The sequence below is a fragment of the Triticum dicoccoides genome, chromosome 3A (assembly GCF_002162155.2).
Source record: "Triticum dicoccoides isolate Atlit2015 ecotype Zavitan chromosome 3A, WEW_v2.0, whole genome shotgun sequence".
In the NCBI taxonomy this organism is placed as follows: Eukaryota; Viridiplantae; Streptophyta; class Magnoliopsida; order Poales; family Poaceae; genus Triticum; species Triticum dicoccoides.
The window spans coordinates 72,826,871-72,835,989 of NC_041384.1; positions in this window are offsets into that span (position 1 = coordinate 72,826,871).

The following is a 9,119-nucleotide window of genomic DNA, read 5'->3' on the forward strand; positions in this document are numbered from 1 at the left end:
CCTACAGGTTCGAGAACTATGTAGACATGACCGAGACACATCTCCAGTCAATAACTAATAGCGGAACCTGGATGCTCATATTGACTCCTACATATTCTACGAAGATCTTTGTCGGTCAAACCGCATAACAATATACGTTGTTCCTACATATTATGACTTTTCTAGGGAATTTTTGCAACAGTGGTATACTTTCTGTTTTCAAATAGCAACATGTAGGCTTGCAAAATAAGCATAGTAAAGGCTATCATTGCCACTTCTATTGAAATAAAAGATGCAAAATATTATTCTAAATAACATCAAGAAAATCCTAACAAAATAAGATTACGCTCCAAGCAAAACACATATCATGTGACGAATGAAAACATAGCTCCAAGTGAGGTTACCGATAATGTTGGAGACGAAAGAGTGGGTGCCTTCCGGGGCATCCCCAAGCTTAGTTGCTTGTATATTCCTTGAATATTACCTTGGGGTGCCTTGGGCATCCCCAATATTAGGGTCTTGTCACTCCTTATTCTCCTCATATCGACATCTCACCCAAAACTTGAAAACTTCAATCACACAAAACTTAACGGAACTTTGTGAGATAGGTTAGTATGATAAAGAGCAAACCATTTCACTTTGGTACTTTCGAAGACAAGATTCATAATTGTTTTCAAACAATTCATACTGTAGCATATCATTTCCACAATTTATATTGAGCAATATAAGCCATAGAAACTAGAAAACAAGCAAACTATGCATTTAAAACAGAATCTGTCAAAAACAGAACAGTCTGTAGTAATCTGTAGTCTAACCATATTTCTGCTACTCCAAAAATCCTGAAAATAGAAAAACCTGGGAAAATTTTCTATTAAGCTTCTACAAAAAGAATCATCATTTTATCATGCTTCTGTTAAAAATGAGAATTGTTTTCCTGAGCGCAAAAGTTTCTGTTTTTCAGCAAGATCAAATCAACTATCACCGTAAGCCATCCCAAAGGTCTTACTTGGCACTTTATTGAAACAAAAGCAATAAAAATGATTATTGCAGTAGCTCAATCATGTGAGCACACAAAAAACAGTAGGTAAAAGTGTTGGGTTGTCTCCCAACAAGCACTTTTCTTTAATGCATTTTTAGCTAGGCATGATGATTTCAATGATGCTCACATAAAAGATAAAAATTGAAACATAACGGGAGCATCATGAATCACATGACAAGCACATTTAAGTCTAACCCACTTCCTATGCATAGGGATTTTGTGAGCAGAAAATTTATGGGAACAAGAATCAACTAGCATATGAAGGCAAAACAAGCAAAACTTCAAGATTTTCAACACATAGAGAGGAAACTTGGTATTATTGAGATATTTAGAAGCATATGTTCCTCCCTCATAGCAATTTTCAGTAGCATCATGAATGAATTCAACAATATAGCTATCACATAAAGCATTCTTTTCATGACACAAAAGCATAGAAAACTTATTACTCTCCACATAAGCAAATTTCTTCTCATCAATAGTAGTGGGAGCAAACTCAACAAAATAAATATCATGAGAGAGAAAATTAAAATCATGATGACAAGTTTCATGGTTATCATTATTCTTTATAGCATACATGTCATCACCATAATCATCATAGATAACAACTTTGTTATCATAGTCAATTGAAGCCTCGTCCAAAATGGTGGATTCATCACTAAATTAAGTCATGACCTCTCCAAATCCACTTTCATCATTATAATCATCATAAATAGGAGGCATTAAATCATTATAACAAATTTGTACATCAAATCTTGGGGGACTAAAAATATCATCTCCATCAAACATAGCATCCCCAAGCCTATGGCTTTGCATATCATTAGCATCATGGATATTCAAAGAATTCATACTAACAACATTGCAATCATGCTCATCATTTATACCAAACATTCTATTGAATTCTTCTTCTATCAATTGAGTGCAATTTGCATTTCCATCATTTTCACGAAAGACATTATAAAGATGAACAATATGGTGCAACCTTAATACCATTTTTGTAGTTTTATTTTATAAACCAAACTAGTGATAAAACAAAAACTAAAAGATTCAATTGCAAGATTTAAAGATATACCTTCAAGCACTCACCTCCCCGGAAACGGCGCCAGAAAGGAGCTTCGTTGACGGGATGTGAGTGTCGCTTACCTATCCTCCGCGACAACGGTGCCAGAAAAGAGCTTAATGTCTACTACATAACTTTATTCTTGTAGACATGTGTTGGGCCTCCTAGCGCAGAGTTTTGTAGGACCGTAGCAATTTTCCCTCAAGTGGATGACCTAAGGTTTATCAATCCGTGGGAGGCATATGATGAAGATGGTCTCTGCCAAACATCCCTGCAATCAGATACAAGAAATCTCTTGTGTCCCCAACACACCCAATACAATGGCAAATTGTATAGGTGCACTAATTCGGCGAAGAGATGGTGATAAAAGTGTAATATTGATGGTAGAAATATATTTTTATAATCTGAATAAATAAAAACAGCAAGGTAGCATATAGTAAATGGGCACAAAAACGGTATTGCAATGCTTAAAATGAGGCCTAGGGTCTGTACCTTCGCAAGTGCAATCCCTCAACAATGCTAATATAATTGGATCATATAACGACCCATCAAAGTGCAATGAAGAATCACTCCAAAGTTCCTATCTAGCGGAGAACATACGAAGAAATCATTTATAGGGTACGAAACCACCTCGAAGCTATTCTTTCCGATCGATCTATCCAAGAGTTCGTACTAAAATAACACCAAATAATTTCAGATTCATAATACTCAATCTAACACAAAGAACCTCAAAGAGTGCCCCAGGATTTCTATCAGAGAAACAAATACAAGAACGTGCATCAACCCCTATGCGTAGATTACCCCAATGTCACCTCAGGAATCCACGAGTTGAGTGCCAAAACACATATCAAGTGAATCAATATGATACCCCATTGTCACCACGAGTATTCATATGCTAGACATATATCAAGTGCTCTCAAATTCATAAAAGTATTCAATCCGATAACAACGAAATCTCAAAGGGAAAAACTCAATTCACCACAACAAGATAGAGAGGGGGAAACACCATATGATCCGACTATATTAACAAAGCCCGCGATACATCAAGATTGTGACATCTCAAGAACACGAGAGAGAGAGAGGGAGAGAGAGAGAGAGATTAAACACATAGCTACTCGCGCAAACCCTCAGCCCCGAGGGTGGACTACACCCTCCTCATCATGGTGGCCACGGGATGATGAAGATCGCCACCGGTGATGATTCCCCCCTCTGGCGGAGTGCCGGAACGGGGTCTAGATTGGTTTTCTGTGGTTATAGAGGCTTGCGGCAGCGAAACTTCTGATCTATGGTTATCCCCGAGGGTTTTGAAATATTTGGGAATTTATAGGGCAAAGAGGGGGTGCGGGAGGCCACCGAGGTGGGCACAACCCACCTGGGCGCGCCTGGGCCCCCAGGCGTGCCCTGGTGGGTGGTGCCCCCCTCGGGGCACCCCCCAGGTGCTGCTCTGGCCCAATGGATGTCTTCTGGTCCATAAAAATTCAAAAAAAAAGTTTTGCGGTGTTTGGACTCCGTTTGAATTGATTTCCTATGATGTAAAAAACAAGCAAAAAACAGCAACTGACACTGGGCACTGGGTCAATAAGTTAGTCCCAAAAAATGATATAAAGTTGCTATAAAATGATTGTAAAATATCCAAGAATGATAATAAAATAGCATGAATACTTCATAAATTATAGATATATTGGAGGCGTATCACACCCTGTGGCCAAATGCCCCGGGCCGGACACAACAGGTGCTAAGAACCAGGGAGCACCAGGTTAGTGGGGGTCCAGGACCCCGGGCACCCGGACCAAGCATAGACAGTGCTGGTATGTGCGGGCACTCGGGGCCAAATGGCCCAGGCACCCCAAACACAAGACACACTAAGCACCAGGGATCACCAGGCTTCTAGGGGTCCAAGACACCGGGCAGCTGGACTAACCCAAGAGTTGGCCACCACTCCATGCATCGAGGGGTCCAAGAAGCCCGGGCACCCAGACATTTGAGTGAGGTCACTTTTCTTTTAGAAGTCCGTGCCAAAATGAAAGAATAATTTGGGAGGCAGTGTATATGGAAATGGCTTGAGTTCCCCAACTCCCTAGTCTCAACAACCCCTCTTAATAGTACGGTTTACTCTATGACTCAAAATCAACCGAATTTTTTTTCGAGCCATTGAAGAACACCTTCTCTTGCCCCTCTTAAATAAGGGGCCACCGGAGTCCATACACAAATAAGAGATATCAATGTTCTGGGATAAACTTGACAACCGACATTAGATCTCGCTAACCCTATTATAATCAAGACAAAATTTGTAACTGAGTGACAATGCACTTTCACTCCATACCAATGGCAAACGCAGAGACGATGACTCTCTTAGTTTAACTTGCACTGTAGCATGTAAAGCTGGGGCTTGAAAACAAATAATCCCTCTGTAAACATATATTCCATCCACCCAAAAAAATTAGTGCTAAATACATCCATTTGAGCGACAACTAATTTTGAACAAAGGGAGTTTAAGACATCTTATATTTGTTTAGAGAGAGAGTTGTATTTTTCTCGGAAAAAGAGAGAGCGGTATTAGGGCATCTCCAACGGTGACCCGCAAATTTTCTCCGACATTCGTCCGTGGATAGGGGGACCAGTCCACGGGCACGAATGCGGGAGGTGGCCATCCAACACTGCCCGCATACATTTCAAGTCGGGCTTCAACTATCCAGACAAAATTCATGAAAACACGGCGGATTTCATCAAAGTTCCGATAGGAAATAGCACAAATCATCTATACATAGCATGCAAATAAGTCTAGTACAACAATATTTCAAATTTAACGAGATTAACCGGATGTTCAACGAGTTTTTCTTGAACGGATCATGTCGTCCCACACATTCTGCCCCTTCAGCTTCATCAAACAATGTATGCGCGTAGATGTCCATCCCTCTATCCTATGGTACATCACAATAGCGGTTATGGGTTACACAATGTGTAGAGCAACATTGAATGAATGAGTGAATCAATCAACAAATTGAGCAAGAAGAAGCAAAACTTACAGTCTCCTCGACCGCCGCACACAATAGCCACCTTACCTCCAGCATATCAAACGTGTCACTAAACTTGGTGACGGTGGTCTGGATGGCATATCATCGATACGATAACGACCTCACATTGCGACCATGGATGATGTGCATGTCGTAGGGAGAAATGTGCTTTCGCGCGTGAAACTAATCATGCACACGCTGCCAGAAGAGCCCTCCTCTGCTCCTGCCTACGAAATCTGCAGATAGGACCAACCATGCATCGCACAACATCTCATACTTCATGGCCGAGTACCCCACCATCCTTCATAGTCTAAAAAAATTACATAGCATTCGAGTAAGCTCAGTGGACCGAACACCTAACGGGTGTGGTGTCCGTCATGTATGATGTCGAGGGGCAGAGGTCTGGCAATGCGTGTGTGCCAGCCGGAGAGGTACAAGGGCGACGATGAAGGAGAAGGGTGAGGATGCAAAGCAAGGAGGAGAAATGATGGATTGAAAGAAAATGGGACCGAAAGGGAGGATTTAGTGTGCTAGTGGTGTCGAAGTCTTATGTGGCTGCTGTTCGAACTCCCGTAAAACCCCCTTAACTTTGCTTCCACTCTGCGGAGAAAAGTGCGGCCGAACTGCTCGATGGGCCGATACAGATCCGCATTGAATGACGACCGCGTGATCCGGCGAACATATGCAGACTGTTTAAGGGTCGGCGTTGGAGTTGCCCTTAACAGACATAAAACAACAAGTAGGATGATCGAAACTGGAACAGAAAATGAAGGTCCTAGTCCCGCACCAGCAACAGGAAAACCCGCACGGTGCACGATCTCCATCCCATGAGAAAAAATGGTTTTTTCATATCGACCATGAATACTAAACAACGCCGCATCTACTTTTTAAGCATCTACAATCGGACCCATATCCAACTCAAATGTTCAGTCGGGTTGTTCGGTTAGTGTTCTGCCATCCAATCGAACTTTTCATATATAATCCAAACGTTCGGACTGACCGGCACTCTCTATACTCGATCCATATCTAGGATGAATATAGAAACGCCCAGACCCGTCCAACATATCAGATCCGGCCCACTATGGCCTACCCGACTCCACATAAATTGACCACTATCGGCACTCCGGAGAAAACCCTAGCTGCATTCACTCCAGTTCACTCCCCTTCAGTCCACTCTCCTCCGCCCACAAACTCTGTCCATTTCCCACCTTATTTAATATGGTGGGCAGCGGATTCAAGTCCTACGCCTCCCGATCCGTTGACTTGAAGCTCGTCCCATGTGGCCCCGAGGAGGGGATGGTCGTCCGCCTTGTGCTCCGCTGCTCTCGGGAGGAGTCCACCCGACGGCAGCGCTCAGACTCCATCCGGCGGGAATCCATTGCATCCGCCAAATGGCGCATGGATCCGACCCCAGGGTAGGTTTGGTTACCTCGCTGATGGCGGTGTGGTCCGTCTGGTGTCCGAACATCGTGGCAAATGCGCAGCACCCTCCGTTGAAGTGCGGATTCGGGCCACTACACTTCGTACGCAAACATTATGCGACGTGCCCGCCGTGTAAGGCAGCATGCGCGGAAGGCCGCGATGGATGCCGGGGAGGCAGAGTCACACTCTCTGGTGTCGCGTATGGTGCCTGACAAACCCTTGCCACCGCAACCGTGTTGGTGCTCCGACCACGACGGATCCATCATCAATCTTACATCCACCGACCACGTGCAGGGCATGGCCTCTGACAAGCAAGAGTGAGGCATGAGAGATGGCAGCGCCTCAAGTACCATGAGCAGGTGCGTGTCACATGTCCTACTCTACCTCGCCGGCGACTAGACAAACATTTGGGCGAATGCAGCCAACCGTCGGATATGGGCATGACGGAGGTGGACTGACTCCGCTTTAGATTAGGGAAACGTTTGCGCGCGGTGCGCCGGCGGAACGCTCGGGCTGGTCCCTTCGCCACGCTGGCGCTAGCCATCAGGAAGCCAACACGTGTATTCTTATCCTCTTCCCAACGCTGCATCTACTCCTTCTTCTCCGCGACTGTCCAGGCAGCGAACTCCATGGATCCAGGCGGGCCTGCAGCTCCTGCCTCCGGTGTTGTTCGTGCGCCCCGAGGGGTGACGCTGCCATTCCATGGCCGTGCTCGTTGCCATGGCTGAGCTCTTCGCCATGGCCGCGCCGTCATCCCATGACTGCGCACAAGAGAAGCTGCATCCGGCAGCACATAATGCTACAACCGGTGGCCAAGATAGCTTCAACCGGCAACATCAAAAGTTTTAAAAGACAGATGGCGATGTTGGTTGCCGGCGCACTACCACAACATAAGCTGCAACCGGTGACATGGAAAGCTACAACTGGCATCAGGAAAGTTTCAACTGAAAATACGGAGAAGATGGTCGCCGGGGCACCCGAAGCACAAAAAAGTTGCATCCACTGAATTGGGAAATTTCAACTGCTGAATTGAAAAGCTTCATCCCGCATTATGAAAAGCTTCAACCTGCTTCATAGAAAGTTTCAACCCGCGAGTACACAAACAAAAAGCTACAACCGTTGACATGAAAAGCTTCAACCCTAATTTTGAAAAGCTTCAACCATTCAATGGCGTTGACTGACTGGTGAAGTTTTGCTACAACCCTAATTTTTGCTACAACCGTGGTAGATTTTTGATACTACCGCTGAAGGTTTTTGCTACATCCATGTAAGGAAGAGTTGCGACTTCGCGAAGACGGCGACGGTGTTTGATTTCTGCTGCATCCGTAGTTTATTTTTGCTACTACCGGTGAAGTTTTTTGTTACATTCATTCAATGGCGTTGACTGACTGGTGGTCGTCACCGACACAATTCCGTGCAGCGAGCGGCGAGGGGCGGCGATGGAGCTACAACCGGAGGAGAGCTATAACCGTCGCCGGTGGAGCTGCAACCGCAGGCGCATCTGTTGCATGGATTGGGGTAGTTTTTGACTACATCCATATTCAACGGCGAGAGCGGACGGCGAGGGTGGGGACTGACCACGAGGACGGCCGGCGAGGGCGGGGACCGACCACAAGGATGGCCGGCGACGAGGACGGCCACCGGAGGGGACTGCAGGCGCGGCGACGAGGATCCTGAGCGGGAGTTGCAGATCCAGCCCGAGGAAAAAGAAGACGTGAGCGAATCATTTTTCTTTTTTGCCCAGATCCATTGGCCAAGCGGCTCTCATCAAACGGCTGGGGCGGAACCGGCCGAAACTTTCGGCCGGTGCGCCGGCGCCTAGCGTTGCCCGGTTTCACGTGCATGTAATAACAAGGATTGAGGATTTTGCAAATGGTGTGTCCGATTGCTAAAACGATTTTTGTTGTGTTGTCCGGGCACTGTCCGTGTATTGTGCTGGCTTCAGTGCGGCTAGATGCATCGTTTACTGACAGGCGCGCTCATTGGCCCTGTTTGGATACTCTAACACAGTTAGAGTTAGAGTTAGAATTATTTTTTAACCCACTCTAACCCAAATAAGCACCTCTCTATCGGGATAGTTGGGTTAGATGAAACTAACCCACTCTAATCCTTCCTGTTTAGATATTTTTAAATTATTTAAGCCTTCAACTAACCCAAATTAGCTCTAACCCATGATGCAAACAGGGCCATTGTCCTCAGCACAACCGGGAGCGAACTAGCCATGCAGGTGATGATCGACCCACGAGACCATGGGGCCGGCCGCGTCAGATCGGATCGACTCGATGCCTACCATACGGTTGTGCGCGGACCGGCGCTACGAGCAAACGTACACAATGTACCGGCGTCGAACTGCCCCGATCTAGTAGTAGCACTGGACTGTGCTGTCCAGTGGAGGCTGCAACCGCGAAGCAGCGCAGCGCAGCGCAAACTTCGCCATTACTCTACTGCGCACGTACGGTACAAGAGCAGCTGACGCCTGGGCCCCGGTTGCGGCTCGCATGACCGGACGTGAAGGGCGAGGCGCACTCGGGGAAGGCCTCACCTCCACACCCGGCCGCGGAGGTCCCAGCTTCCTAGGCCCTCTCGTATAAAGCGCACCCTCGCCGCT